Source organism: Gracilinanus agilis, chromosome 3, assembly GCF_016433145.1.
Source record: "Gracilinanus agilis isolate LMUSP501 chromosome 3, AgileGrace, whole genome shotgun sequence".
Taxonomy (NCBI): domain Eukaryota; kingdom Metazoa; phylum Chordata; class Mammalia; order Didelphimorphia; family Didelphidae; genus Gracilinanus; species Gracilinanus agilis.
Genome location: NC_058132.1, coordinates 500,433,099 through 500,448,822, shown reverse-complemented (window position 1 = coordinate 500,448,822; position 15,724 = coordinate 500,433,099).

The following is a 15,724-nucleotide window of genomic DNA, read 5'->3' as shown; positions in this document are numbered from 1 at the left end:
TACAGTGATGGACTATTCACAACTGACATGAAATAAGAAAATTTATCACTTTTTTTGTTTAAAGGGTCAAGCCTCTCACAATTTGTGTTTGACAAAGGCAAAGATCAAAGATTTTGTCATAAGAATTCACTATTTTGTAAAAATTATTGGGAAAACTGGAAAGCAGTCTGGCAGAAACTAAATATAGAAAAATATCTTGTACCATTTAATAAGATAAGATCAAAATGGATCCATGACCTAGGCATAAAGGGTGATATAAGTAAATTTGAAGAACAGGAAATTAAAAAAAAACCTGCCAGATTTATGGATAGGCAAGGAATTTATGAATAAATAAGAGATAGAAAACATTGTGAGATATGAAACTGATAATTTTGAATATATTAAATTAAAAGGGTTTTGTATGAATAAAACTAATGTAGCCAAGATTAGGAGGTGTAATGGTGAAAATTAATGATTGGCCAATAATTTTATGAAATTATGTGGTCACCAATATTTATTATATCTGGAATCAGATATTTATTTACAAAATAGTGAGGAAACAATAAAGCAGAGAAATGTGAAGGGGATAGAAAAGTTATCCATCCTATTAATCTAGGTAGAGATTAATTAGCTCTCAACCAGGAAGGCTGGTAGTGAGTAATCATGCAGCCTCCTCCAAGATGGAAGTTAGTCTCTCCAGAAACTAGGAAAGAAGTCAGTCTTTCACTCACCCCACGAAGTAGTCCAGGAGTCAGAGTCCAAGTTGAAGCCCAGCTCCAAGTCCATGATCCCCTTTTTATGGCTTTTTATGGTGATTTCTTGTCCCAGTCCCTCTTCCCAGGGGCCAATCACAGTTTCCAAATTGTCTAGCACTGCCCAAGGGGCAGTGTTTGTGGGAACCAGTTTTCACCTTCTGGAGGGGTGAATACTCATCAAAAAGGTTCACAGATTCCTGGCTGATTAAGTTTCTAAGGGCATAAACTCTGATCATAGGATTTACAAGTTTGGGACTGAGTTAAAAGGGTAAGGAAATGACCTACTTACTCTAAGTAAGTGACTTGTGAGTTCTTTAAGTACCTTGCTAGCTTCTCACCTAGTACTAAATAGGGTATTCAATCTTTTGTTGTTACATTTCAAAAGTAGACAAAGGAGAGTTAATCCTGTCTTCACAATCTAAGTAGGGGTACTTAAGTTAGTGTTGACTCAAAATAGACAAAGGGAATAAAAGATTCCTTTTTGCAAGTGTAAACTCAGAGAGAACAAAGAATTCCCTTTTATTGAGGAAAGCAGAAAATTGGGGGAAAATTTAAAGACAGTTTCTTAGATAGAGGTCTGATATCTAAAATATAAAGAGAACCTTATTAAATTTATATGAACTATTACCCAATTAATAAATGTTCAAAAGATATGAATAGTTTTTGTATGAAGAAATCAAAGTTTTATATATAACTATTTGAAAAATGCTCTAAATCATTATTGATTAGAGAAATGCAAATCAATACAACTGAGATATCATCTCTCACCTATCAGATTGACTAAAACAATGAAGGGAAAAATGGCAAATGTTGAAGGAAGTATAGAAAAATGGGGACATTAATACACTGTTGGTGTAATAGTGAACTAATTCATACATTTTGGAGAGCAATCTAGAATTACGCTCAAAGAATTACAAAACTGTATACTTTTTGACCCAGCAAAACCATGATTAGGCTTATTTCCTAAGGTCCCCAGGGAAAAAGGAAATGAACTTATATGTTCTAAAATATTTATTGCAGCACTCCTTGTGGTGGTAAAGAATTAGAAACTGAGAGGATACCCATCAATTGGGGAATGACTAAGGAAGTTGTGACTATGATCGTGAGGGAATACTATTGCACTGTAAGAAATTATTAGCAGGTTAATTTTTAAAAACCTTTACCTTCTGTCTTAGTATCAGTCCTAAAAAAGATCATCAAGGGCTAGGCAATTGGGGTTAATTGATTTGCCTAGTATAACAGAAATAGGAAGTGTCTGAGGCCATATTTGAACTCAGATCCTCTAAGCAAGTTATAAAAACAAAAACCATGGGAAAACCTACATGAAATTATGAAGAGTAAAACAAGCAGAACCAAGAGAACACTAATTATAACAACAGAAATATTGTTTTAAGAATAAATTGTGTATTTCCGCCTCCAGAGAAAGAACTTTGTGGTAATAGAAATGATAAGGGGCATGGGTTCAGAAAAAACTTGGAAAGACTTATATGAACTGATTCAAAGTGAAGAACCAGTAAGCAGTAACAGCAATATGGTAACAATGACCAACTGTGAAAAATTTAGTTATTCTGATCAATAAAGTGATCCATGAGAGTTCCAGAGGACTCCCAATGAAAAATGCTATTCACCTCTAGAGGGAGAAAACTGATAAACTTTGAGTATGGTTGAAGTGAATGTTTTTCACTTTATATTTCTTCTTGTTGTTGTTTTTTCAACATGGCTAATATGGAATTTGCATGAACATACTTATAATGGGTATAATACTGCTTGCCTTCTATATGGGTGAGAGAGTGATTGGAGAGGAGACAGTTCAGGAACAAAAATTTGAAAATAATGATTAAAAAAATTATCTAGAAGAAAAGATTTGTGTGAGAATTACTGTTGCTTCCTTTTGCTTCCTGAAGAAATGTGATATATATTGATATATATTGATATATATATATATATATTTCTTTTTCTTGTGAATTCTTAGAGTAGTATCTATTGGATATATTAAAATTTGTTCTAATCATCAGAATGACTGAATAAATGACTTGCAAATGAATCCCTTAATAATTCATTCACACTATTTTCTTAAGGAAACACTAAACCTTAGCTCCTGACAGAAATCCAGAATAAGAATATTTTAATAGACAGAAAGACTTTCATGAAAGAAATATTTGGAATTAAAATGAAGAGTAACTTGTTTCCCATGAACACTTCTACTAAAGGGAGGCAAGAATACAAAATAGCATTGTTAGAGCAGTGTTTGAACATCAAGTGTTTTGGGAAAATGCTAAAACATTTAATGCACTAAAGAGTCTCTTATGGCTAGAAATTTTAAACTGCCCAGGTCTTCTTTATCAATTATCTAAAAAGTGATAATTTACACTGCTCAAAACTGACCCTTTTCTGATCGAGCAATAGAAATATCTACAGTTCTGAATTTATATGATCTCATTGCTTGCTATAAAATTAAACTACTTAAAGACATTGGAGAGTCCAGGGTGTTTCTTTCGGAGTTGTTTCTTGAAATGGAATGATAAAATTTTTGAAAAGGGAATTCATGTGAAAACAACCCATGCTACATCCTGAAATAGAGGAGCTCCAGAAGGAAGTATAAAAGCTCTGAGGTAGAGCTGAAGGGTGAGATTTTCTTTCTGAGTTTTAAATTGTGGTATATGCTGGTGATGGAACACTATTGTGCTCAAAGGAATAATAAACTGGAGGAATTCCATGTGAACTGGAAAGACCTCCAGGAATTGATGCAGAGTGAAAGGAGCAGAGCCAGAAGAACATTGTACACAGAGACCAATACAGTGTGGTAAAATAGAATGTAATGGACTTCTGTACTAGCAGCAATGCAATGACCCAGGACAATTCTGAGGGATCTATGGAAAAGAATGCTACCCACATTCAGAGGAAGAACTACAGGAGTGGAAACACAGAAGTAAAAAAAAAAACTGCTTGAACACATGGGTTGATGAGTACATGATTGGGGATGTAGACTCGAAACTACCACACCAAATGCAACTATCAACAATTTGGAAATAGGTCTTGATCAATGACACATGTTAAAACCAGTGGAAATACACATCTGCCATGGGGGGGAAGTCGGGGGGGAGGGAATGAAGCGGAAAGTAAGAGCATGAATTATATAATCATGTTAATTTTAAAAAAATAAATATTAATAAATGTAAAAAATAAAAAATAAATAGTAAGCCCTCTAAAAAAATAAATAAAATGAAAGAAATCAATATTTAAATTTACCTGGATAGCTTGTTAGAATTTTCTTTGGTATGTGTCTCAATGGATTAATTGTTGTAAAATAACTTCTTGATGGACAAGAAGAAATATATTCAGAGTCCAGTGTAGATTAATAGATTAATGGGATTAGCAGCTATCTGAAAAGGAGCTGATCCCTAAGATGAAATTTAAGCTTACCCTCTCTCTCTCTCTCTTTCTCTCTCTTTGTCTGTCTCTGTCTGTCTCTGTCTGTCTCTGTCTCTGTCTGTCTCTGTCTCTGTCTCTCTGTCTCTGTCTGTCTCTGTCTCTGTCTCTGTCTGTCTCTGTCTGTCTCTGTCTCTGTCTGTCTGTCTGTCTGTCTGTCTGTCTCTCTCTCTCTCTCTCTCTCTCTCTCTCTCTCTTTCTCTCTCTCTCTGTCTCTCTCACTCTTGCTCTTGCTCTCTTTCTCTTAATTCCTTAAAACCCCACAACAGCTAAAATTGTCCCGGTTGGACTAAAACTAAAGCACATCTTTGATTTTTTTGTGTGTCTTTGAGGCTTGTAAAAATATTCCTTATACAATAAGGCATAAGAAAGAGGTAACTAGATGAAATGATGGATGAAATGCTGTACATGGAGCCAGAAAGACCTGAGTTCAAATCCAAACCAAGATACTTACTATGTAAATCATGTAAGTGATGAGTCATTTAACCTCTGTCTGATTCAGTTTCCTCAATTGCAAAATAGATAAAATATAGGACCTACCACTCAGGGTTGTTGTGAGAATCAAATGAGATAATAATTCTAAAGTGTTTAGCACAATGCCTGACACATGGTAGGTGTCGAATAAATGTTTTTTTTTCCTTCCCCTCTTCCTTCAGTAAAACTTAGTTCTGTTTCTTTTGCTTCTTATATTTTGAAGCTCTGAAAATAGAAATAACACATGACTCTCCTAAATGTTTTCTATACACAAATCCTATCAGAAGGCTTCTTCAGGCACCAAGTACTAACTTGGTCTTATATCCAAGTTGTGATAAATTATCAAACCCCTTTCAGGGCTGCTCATCCACCTTTGGTGTTCATCTCTCACCCAATTCTCGCCTACAGCTCCAAGAAGCTGTAGCATGTGCAGCAACGACAGCCAGATAAAACTATGTCAGCAGATGGGCTAAACCAAGTTGAGGATAACTGACAAGTCTAAAACTGTCACTGATTTAGGAGGGTGTCTATCCAAAGAATATGAAAACTTCCCTGAATGCAATGGGTAGATGAGAACAATTTGTTCCAATGGCTTTGGAGGCAGCTGAAGCTGCCAAAGTACTTAAAGGTTGGTCACATATGGAAGATGCCATGGCCATTCATTGCATCCCAAGGCATCACTAGTCATCTTTATTTTTGTCTTGCCACTGGATATTGATTTTTCTGGCAAAAAAAAAGAGTGAGGCTGACCACTCTGCAAATTTATCTCACTTAAATCAAATTCAATCACAAGTCAAGATATCATCCAGTCATATCATTTATTGATCCTTTTGAAAATGAAGGATGAGCAACAACATATCCCCTCTTAAGTATTTCTTTTTAATTTAGTATTCTATATTAATATAATTTTAAATAATTTTCCCCTTTGCATTGGCAATCTATATTCTCTCCTTCCCTCCCTTTCCCTCTCATGCTCCTTGGCTGGGAACATGATATAGGTTAAACATGTGCCTTCATGAAATACATATTTCCATGTTTGTCATGTTGTAAAGGAAGACATATCAATTATACAAGAAGAATCTTTTATAAGATATAAAGTGAAGAATGTTAAGTTTCAATCTGAATTCAGATTCCATCAGGTCCTCCTCTGGTAGTGGGTAGCTTTTTTCATCATGAGTCCCTTGGAGTTGTCTTGGATCCTTGCATTGCTGAAAATAGTTGTTATTCACAGCTGATCATTATATATTATTGTTATTATTATATGTAATATTCTGGTTCTGTTCACTTTGCATCACTTCATTTAAGTCTTTCTACAGTTTTTTTTTGTGATTGTCTTGTTCATTGTTTCTTCTGGGATGTATTTGTTATGGGACAATTTCATATGGGGCATACAATCACATACTACAACTTATTCAACCATTCTCCAATTAATAGAAGATCTCTTAGTTTCTAGTTCTTTGCTAATACAAAAAGAGCTACTATAAATATTTTTGTACAAGTAGGTCTTTTCCCATCTCTTTGAGCCCTTTATGATATATACCAAGTAGTGATATTTATGGATCAAAAGGTATGAACAGCTTGATGGCCTTTTGGACAAGATTCCAAATTGCTGTCCAGAATAGTTATATCAGTAACAACATAACCTTTTAATCTATATTACTCAGGTACTAGCAAAATAAATTATTTACTAAATCTCTTCCCAACTCATGCTGTATAACATTCATGTTTAGAGTACATTATCATCATTCAACAAACATTTATTAAGCTGTTTTGTGCCAGGCATTTTGCTGGCACTGGGCATATAGAAACAAAAAAATATTTGTTTACTGGATATTAAATATGCCTTTTCCTTTATGTAAATTCTTTGACTATTCTATTTTACATTCAAAGTTCTTCATAACCCTTCCCCCTGCCTTTTCAGTCTTCGTTAACCTTATTTTCCTCCCTTTCCTTCCTACCCTTCTGCCACCACATACTCCAGTATTCTATCAGTCGTTTCCTTGTTCCTCTTACAAGATATTCCTCAAGATTCTGGACATTTCTACTTCTTATTTCACATGTACAGAATTCTTCCCCTCCTCATCTCTGCCAACTGAATTCCCAAAGATTCCAGATAAAATTCCACCTTGTTTAAGGAATCTTTCTTAATCTCTCTTAATGCTTCTATATTCCCTCAGTTTCTTATTTCCAATTTATATTGTGAATATGTACACAAAAATTAGAAAAAAGGGATGATTTTTAAATTTTTACAAATGTTAGGTGGCATTTTATCATCATTTTACAGATTTAGTTTAACATTTAAATTTAAAGAGGTCTTTTTATATCACTTTAGAGAACAGAAAAAAGTGATAATCTGACAATTTTGGTTTCATCAGAGATGGGAATATTTTGTTGATTGACAAAGGTTGTCTTGTCCTTGTGTTTCTGCTAGTGCTAAATTATGCTCTCCAGTGTACAAGGCATAGAGTAAGCTGAAGAGATTCTTGTCTTAGTTCTCTACATTATCAGAATGAATTACTTTGATGAAAGTGGAAAGTAAAGAGAAAAATATAACAAAAAAAGTAGAATTTTAGCCTGTTTCAGAAGGTTGAATGCTATAATAATATAATAAAGTCAAGTAAAGAATCATAGGATCCTCAAAGGTAACTCAGAAGCCATTTAGGACAACATGGATATGACTGTAAATGTCCATTGTAAGAGTTAAGTGTTCATTTGATTTTTACTTGAAGATCTCTAGTGAAGATTTAGTGAGACCTCTACTGAGAAGAAAGACCTATGGACTTTTGAAGTTATGGATTATTTTTACCCTGGGACAGTCAAAACCCATTATTTGGGCAGTAGAGCAAAACTGATATAAGTAATCAGCACCTAGTAGGAGAAAGTAGTTTTATTAAGAAAGGAGACTGAGAAGACATCCAACTGATAGAAATTCATTATTTTTTCCATTAAACTTATTTCTCTTTCGAATGCCAAAATTTCTGGCAGCGTTACTACCATTTATTGGGTCACTACTATTTATAAAAATAAGGTAATTTTTGTGACCTTCTTCTCTTTTACCTAGCAGAATTCACTTACTAGTTCTTTTCAATTCTACTTTTGAAATATATTTTGGTCATCCTTTACTTATTATTCTCACTGTTACCAATGTAATATATACATCTCATTGCCTTTTTTTACTAGTGTAATAGCCTTCTTACCCTGCTTCCTGCCTTCTTTGTCTCCTTCATAATTTTCTAGAATAATCTTTCTTACATATAAATGTGGTCATGTCACTTGTGCTAAAAAATGATCAGTTGCTCCCACTAACTTATTGAATAAAGTTCAGACTTCTTTGACTTCCACATGTCATGTGGTCCCCATGTTGTGATGAGCCTCATTTTATGTCTTGATGGAAGTCTAGATAGACCCCCACCCTTCTCCGAGGAAGATTTTAATTGATGTCTCTTAAATATTACTTATTAAATAAATAAAAATAAAATGTTGGTGAAGATGTGGCATGGGTGCAGAGCCCTCACTCAGGGAGCTGCTCCTTTCCCCCTCTTCCCAGCCCCTGAGGATATTTTGGCATGTCTCACCCTCTGTCCAGCCCCCCAAAGCAAGCACTTTCTCCTCAACTCTCTTGGTAATCTGGGAGTCTCACAGACAGTTTAAATTTGCCCTATGGGCACTGGAAATCAGAAAAGGTTCACCAATTGAGTGTAGGGGATGAGGAAGGAAGGGAGATCCTAAACTTTCTATTCAAGGTTTGACCTCTTCCCCAACAAACATCAGTGCCACAATGAACACACACAGTGGATAGCAAAGAAATGCATTTAGCCAAATTCAATAACAAATTCAAAATTAAAAAACAAAACAAAACAAATAGCAAAACACAACTACTGAATAGGAGTAGAAGTAGAATAGAAAAAGAAATCAGGAGTAGCCATTGTCTCCTAATGTCCTACAGGTCTTACTATCTGTAGTTCCAGATCCCCCCAATTATTATCAGGTCCATTTATGTAATCTAAAGGCTCCTGGACATGAATATACATATGTGTGTATGTGTGTATTTCTGGATTTCAAATATGTACTCATTCTTTTGTCTCAGTCACTGAGTGCTATAGCTTTAAGAGACTGGATTTGCTGTTATGTTGCAAAATCAGGATCTGGGAACAGCTACAACATCTCACAAGGGAAAAGTAACTATTTGGATTCAATTAATATAATCTATTAGCATCTCATTCCTGATTATAGTGCTGTAAATTGTTTCATTCAGTACTTCTAAAGATGCAAAATTTTAGTGATAGATCAAGAATCTGAGTTAAGGGGAAAAAAACCCAACATCCTATTTGCTTATTTTTTGTCTGTGTTATAGCCATACAATAGGCTTTGCCCAAACATAAGTATAGAAAATGATATAATCTTACATGCATTTTATCAGATCTATTTATATATGTATACATATCCTCATATATATATATATATATATATATAATATTTCTGATGTCAGCAGTATTTTGATATGATCAAATTTGAATCCACTTTGCAAACTTCAAAACATTATACAACTTAGATCCAGCAATACCACTGTTGGCTCTATTTCCCAAGGTGATCAGGGAAAAAGGAAAAAAATAACAAAAAACCTTTGTCTTCCAAAATATTTATGGCAGCTATCTTTGTGGTGACAAAGAATTGGGAATTGGGGAGATTCTCATCAATTGGGGAATGGCTAAAATGATTGTGTGATGGAATACTACTGTGCTGTAAGAAGTGGTAAAAAGATGAATTTAAAAAAAATTTTAAAGAAGCAGTGTGATGATCAAGGACAGTTCCACAGGGTTTATGATGGAGAATGCTATCCACTCCCAGACCGAGAACTATTGGAGGCAGAATGCAGATCAAAAGCATACTGTTTTTTCTACTTTATTTGTGTTTTTATTTTGGGATTTGGGTTTTATATAAGTATTCTTTCACAACATTGACCAATATGGAAATATGTTCTGTTATAAATTTAATATTTGAAGAACAAGTTGTGAATGTTCACCTCCAGAGAATGCCTTCTGTGGTGTGTGGAGGAGAAGGAGGGACTGAATTTAAAAAAAATACACACACACATATACATATATACATACATATACACACACACAGTCATTTTTATTCTATTTTTGGTAAGAAGATGTGATTACTAGGAACATTCTTCCCTATTTCCTTCCCTTTGTTCCCTCCCCAAAATGCAGGTCATTTAGAATCCACTCAGGATGCTTGTTTGTTTTTGTGACTTGGTGGGAGATAAGGGCCATCATTTCTTTTCCTTTTGATGGAGTGGAGGATCACCAGGCAGGCGTTACCATATATGCTGAAGCCCTTCAAGCCTTATTATCTGCTCTGCCTCGATTCATTCCAGATCCCCGAAATTAACAGATCTGCTGATATAATCTAAGGACCCCTAGATTTCACCATTTTCTCTACAGCCAAATTATCTATGTGTTGTTCTTTTGATTAGAATATATGCAGCTAGAAGGCAGGGATTGTCTACTTTATTGTATTTGCTTCTGTGCTTAGTACATAATGGTAAGGGCTCAATAAATGCTTTTCCATTCATTCATTCATTCATTCATTCATTCATTCAATCATCCATTCATGCATGCATATATCCATTTATTTATTCATACTCTACAACTAGCATAGGGTCTGCTAGGATGCTGTCCCTATTTCTGAAGACTTTAAATTCTTTATTGGTGGAAATTTTAAGAGCATAACCAAAACACTTAGAAATCCAGTTGGATACATAACCTGTTGCTTAGGGATTCAATAGAAGCATGTACCAATTAAGAGATATTAGATTTTTTCGTTTAAATAGAATCAGCTTTTTCAGAACATTTCTACCTTGGATTAGACTTTTAAGTAACTCCAGAAGATCCTTTTTTAATAGTAATGTGACTTCTTGACCCATTCAATTTGATAAAGAATGTTAAATTGGGGTAGGTAGATGACAATACTTACAGAGCACATGATCATCAGAATGTAAATCCTAGGATAAAAAGTCATGGATTTCTAGGCTTAATCTCAAACACTAGAATGTGTAGAACTTGATAGAAAACTAGAATGAGAATGCACGGACCTACACTGCTCTGCGACATGTCTCATTTTCCTTCCTCTTCTCATGGCAAAAAAAAAAATCCACAGGGTCCAAACAAAGAGCAAGTAGGAAATGTGATTAAATACAACTAGATATGAAGTTATTGTTGTTGTCATTCAGTCATTCAGTCATAGCCAACTTTTTATGACCATAAAAACCATACCGTATGAGACCATTCTGTCCTCTACTCTTTCCTAAAGTTTATCCAAGTTTGTGTTCATTATTACTATGACACTATATATCCATCTAATCCTAATTCCTTCCCTTCTCCTTCTGCCTTTGATCTTTCCCAGCATCAGAGTCTTTTCCAATGATTCCTGTCTTCTCATTTTGTGTCCAAAGTATTTTAGATTTAGCTTCAGTATTTGTCCTTCCAATGAATATAGTCAGGGTTAATTTCTTGAACCAGTGACTAATTTGATCTCCATGCTATTCAAGGGACTCTCAAAAGTCTTTTCTAGCACCACAATTTGAAAGGATCGGCATCATTGGGTTTTCCTTATAGTCCAATTCTCACAGTCAGATATTACTACTGGAAAAAATACTGGCTTTGTCTATATGGATCATTGATGGGAAGATGATGCCTTTGCTTTTTAGTATGTTCTCTAGATTTGCCATAGCTTTCCTTCTAAAGGGCAAGTATCTTAATTTCATCTCCAATTTTAGACATCTTCTGCAATGATCTTTGAGCCCAGGGATAAATGATGCTGCTTCCAATTCTTCTTCTGTTTGCCTGGAAATTATCGGAGCAAATGCCATGATCTTAGTTTTTTTTTTCAATGTTAAGTTTCAAGCCATGTTTTGCACTCTCTCCTTTCACCTTCATCAAAAACTTCTTAGCTTTTTTTCACTTTTTACCACAAGAATGGTATCATCTGTATATTAGAGATCGCTAAAGGAATCAATTTGGAGATAAATGTGGTTTAAGTCACACATGTACATGAAGACTGAAAGAAAGTCCCCCAAAGACTTAGTTACAGGGAACAATTTATAGATGAGTCCTCCATTTTATCTTGAATAGAGCTTGGTACAATTGTTTGTATACACTAAACAAATGACTATTTTGAATCCATTCTTTCAGGGAAAACAAAGTATAACTTATTTTCTCTAAAGTTGGCTTTATGGAGAGAATGAAGCAATTCTTTTTCTATAGTCATTTGAGACAACTTTCTATATGTTTAGTTTTATAGAAAAAATTGGAGTGGATTCAAACATGATTCTATTCCATATGCATTGACATAGAGGCTGTCTAAAATGTCATATCAAAAGAAAGACAATATGGGGCACCTCTTTATTTTTGTCTCTGCACCTCCACTTTTTCCTAGCTTTTTCCTTACACATCATTCAGTGACAATAATGCTGGTTCATTACAAAGACTTAAATAGATCTAAAAAAAATGAACACCTCATCATTTTATTTTTTATTTTTAAATTAAGTTCATTTATTTATTTAATTAATTTTGAATGTTTTGCCATGGTTACATGATTCATGTTCTTTCCCTTCTCTCCTCCCACACCCTTCCATAGCCAATGAGCAATTCCACTGGGTTTTACATGTGTCATTGATCAAGACCTATTTCCATATTATTAGTATTTGCATGAGGGTGATTGTTTAGAGTCTACATTCCTAATCATGTCCCCATTGACCCATGTGATCAAGCAGTTGTTTTTCTTCTGTTTCTACTCCAATAGTTCTTTCTCTGGATGTGGATAGTGTTCTTTCCCATAAGTCTCTCAGAATTGTCCTGGATCATTGCATTGCTGCTAGCATTCAATTGTGCCACAGTGTATCAATCTCTATGTATAATGTTCTCCTGGTTCTGCTCTTTTCACTCTGCATCAATTCCTGGAGGTCTTTCCAGTTCACATGGAATTCCTCCAGTTCATTATTCCTTTTAGCACAATAGTATTCCATCACCAGCATATACCACAATTTGTTCAGCCATTCCCCAATCGAAGGGCATGCCCTCATTTTCCAATTTTTTGCCACCACAAAGAGCTCGGCTATAAATATTTTTGTACAAGTCTTTTTTTATTATCTTTTTGGGGTATAAACCCAGTAGTGGTATGGTTGGATCAAAGGACAGGCACAACTGTTTAATTTTTAAGAAATACATTAAACATTTTTAGAGGTGATGGATAGTTTAGAGGAAATGTTTCAGGAAATAATGCCTAAAACATGTATTTGTGCCCTTCTCACAATTACTTAATTTTCCTTTTACCATTTATTATAAGTCTTAGTTTAATCTGGAGTTAAAACCTTTCTAAGATTTGTATAATACATAGTAGCCTGATTGAGGCTGTAGGCTAATAACTTTAAGATACTTTTAAATGGCTTCCCTCAACTTTTAGTGCTTCTATCCTTTCTATTTAGAGCCTTTTAGTTCCATCATTGATGAAAAGGAACACATTTCCTGTTGTTTTTCTATTGTAATGCCCCCTAAGGTCTTATTCATCCATCTCCCACTGGCCCTGCCTAGTTGGGACCCCAGTTGGGTGGCTGTTACTATTCCCAGTGCTCTAAAGGTAACCTTGTGGATGAATATACTCCCAAACACAAGATCTCAAGCTTCTACTGCTGTGTTTCCACTTAACAATCAGCCAGTAGATGCAGATCTTTAACAAAAATATTTACTGAAATAAAATAGTCAAAATTGCAATTGTAAATAATTTCCCTCAACCACAGGGGTGCACTTTCTTACAATATAAATAGACCCAGGATTTGGAAGAGGTAAAAAATGGATTAGAAACAAAAGTATGATAGTGAAGCACCTGAATAGGGAACACAGATGGCTAAGGTGATTTATAGCTCTAGGACTTGGAGGGCCTTGATATTCTTTCTTTGTTCCAACAATGCTCCCCAGGTTGGATATGAGTAATTCTGCTGTTCAGATGGGTGTTTCTGGTAGCTCAGCTGGGCTTTCCCTATCTAGGGTATGATGTTGATTGATTGGCCTGGCAGGCCACTCACTCCATGACTAAATTGGTTCTTCATCAGGCTCCATATTGGTGGAATGAATTGAGCAGGTTGTTTTGGGGCAGCTTCTTTTGGACAGTGCTGGGCAGATCATGAATAGTGATCACTCTATACATAGGACTGGTAAGGCCACTCTGCCACTGGGCTCTTCTTAGAGCACAGGGTCCCTGATGGGTAATTGTTCCACCAGTCTTCTGGATCTTCTCTTTCAGGAGCAGCTGCATTCTTTTTGCATCTTCAGCTACTGGCTGGGCTAAGGGGATGCTGTACTGTCCTTATCTGGAGTGCTATAAAAGCTCTTTCAGCCAGAACAATGACCCTAGCTTAGAATCATCCGAAGTTTCTTCCCTAGAACTCTTAACAGCCTTAACTCTGGGATTGTTAGTTAATTCCCAACAAGAAATGGGAAAATACTTGTCTCTCCTTTTATGCAAATTCTTTCAGCTCAACAGCCCCTCCCCTCTATGTTTCTTTAGTTTGATAAGTATTTTTTTCACCTCCTATACTTCTTTGGGAACTTTATCTAGATGAGTGGTTAGGGACAACTTTGTGAATGTAGTCTATGCTTTAGAGTCAGATTTATGGTTGTATGGCTTCTTCCTATGCAATTAAGGTATTTAAGCTTCCTATGCTTTCTACGGTAAGGAATATCTATTTGGTATCTGAAGGGTTTCTCTCTTTTTTTCAGTGCTTCTGTCTTTTTACCTGTATACATCTCTAACTTTTGTTAAAGTATCACTTACATTTAGGCATGTGCCTTACCAGCTGTTCAGGCCAGATAAGCACCAGCCATTTAAGAAATATATAAACTTTAGAAGTACGGAACATCCCATGACCAAGATCATTACAAACACCGAAGGCAACTCTGATGGTTTGCTTTTGAGTTGTTACTTAAAAAGTACTCGCCTTATCTTCTTTCTACCAGGTGGAGGTCTAGGAACTTTTCAAATTCATTTCTTTCCCATCTCTGTGACCCTCAGGCTCTGTCTCCATGCCTCAGCTGTCTTCTCACCCAGGAATTTCTCTTAGTGTCTGAGGACTTCTCACCCTGGAACATTCCTCTGACTTGTAGTTCTCTTCTCTTATTGGTGAGTTCTTTTCTGGACTTCCATTTTGGTGAGGAGTTGAGGTCAACCATGATCATTGCCCTCTACGCTCTGCTTTTTACTCTTATTCTTTATTATTATTTTCTTCCCCTACAGGTATCTTTCCCCTTTTATATATTGTCTTCCCCCATTAGAATGTAAGTGCCTTCAGGGCAGGAACTATCTCTATTTTTATTTTTAATTTTATCTCCAGTGCTTAACCCTATGCCTAGCACATAGTAAGCATTTAATAAATTCTTGTTGTTCTGGGGTACCACATTGGCTATACAAGGGGAGTAGGAGGAGGGGGAGGAAAGAACGTGAATCATGTAACCATGGAAAATTTTTCTTAATTAACCAATAAAATTAAATTAAAAGATAAATTCTTGTTGTTACCTAGGAAGCTGTTTAAAGTATTTTACAATACAGGTAGCAAGGTGGCTCATTGAATAGAAAGTCAAATGGGAAGATAGGCAGTTCTGGGTTCAAATCTAACCTCATACATTTCCTAGCTGTGGAACCCTGGGCTTAACCCACTTAACCCCCAATGCCTAGCTCTTACTACTCTTCTGCCTTGGAACCAATACTGAGTATCAATTCTAAGACTGAAGTTAAGGGTTTAAAAAAAAGAAAGGAAAGAAGTTGCCATAAAGCGAATAGTGGTCTCTCAATAACATTGTATTTGTTCAGAGCTTGGCATTTAATATGGACACTACAGCAGAAACTATTTAACTTTTCTTTGTATTCCCATTGCTTAGCATTGTACATGGCACATAGTAATAATTTAGTAGAGGCTTGTTGATTGATTGACTGAGTCAAAGAAAATTGCACAATTTCCTACTCAATTATACTTTAATTATGAAATAACTCTTTGTTAAAAAAAAGTATTTAAGTATATAACATTCCAA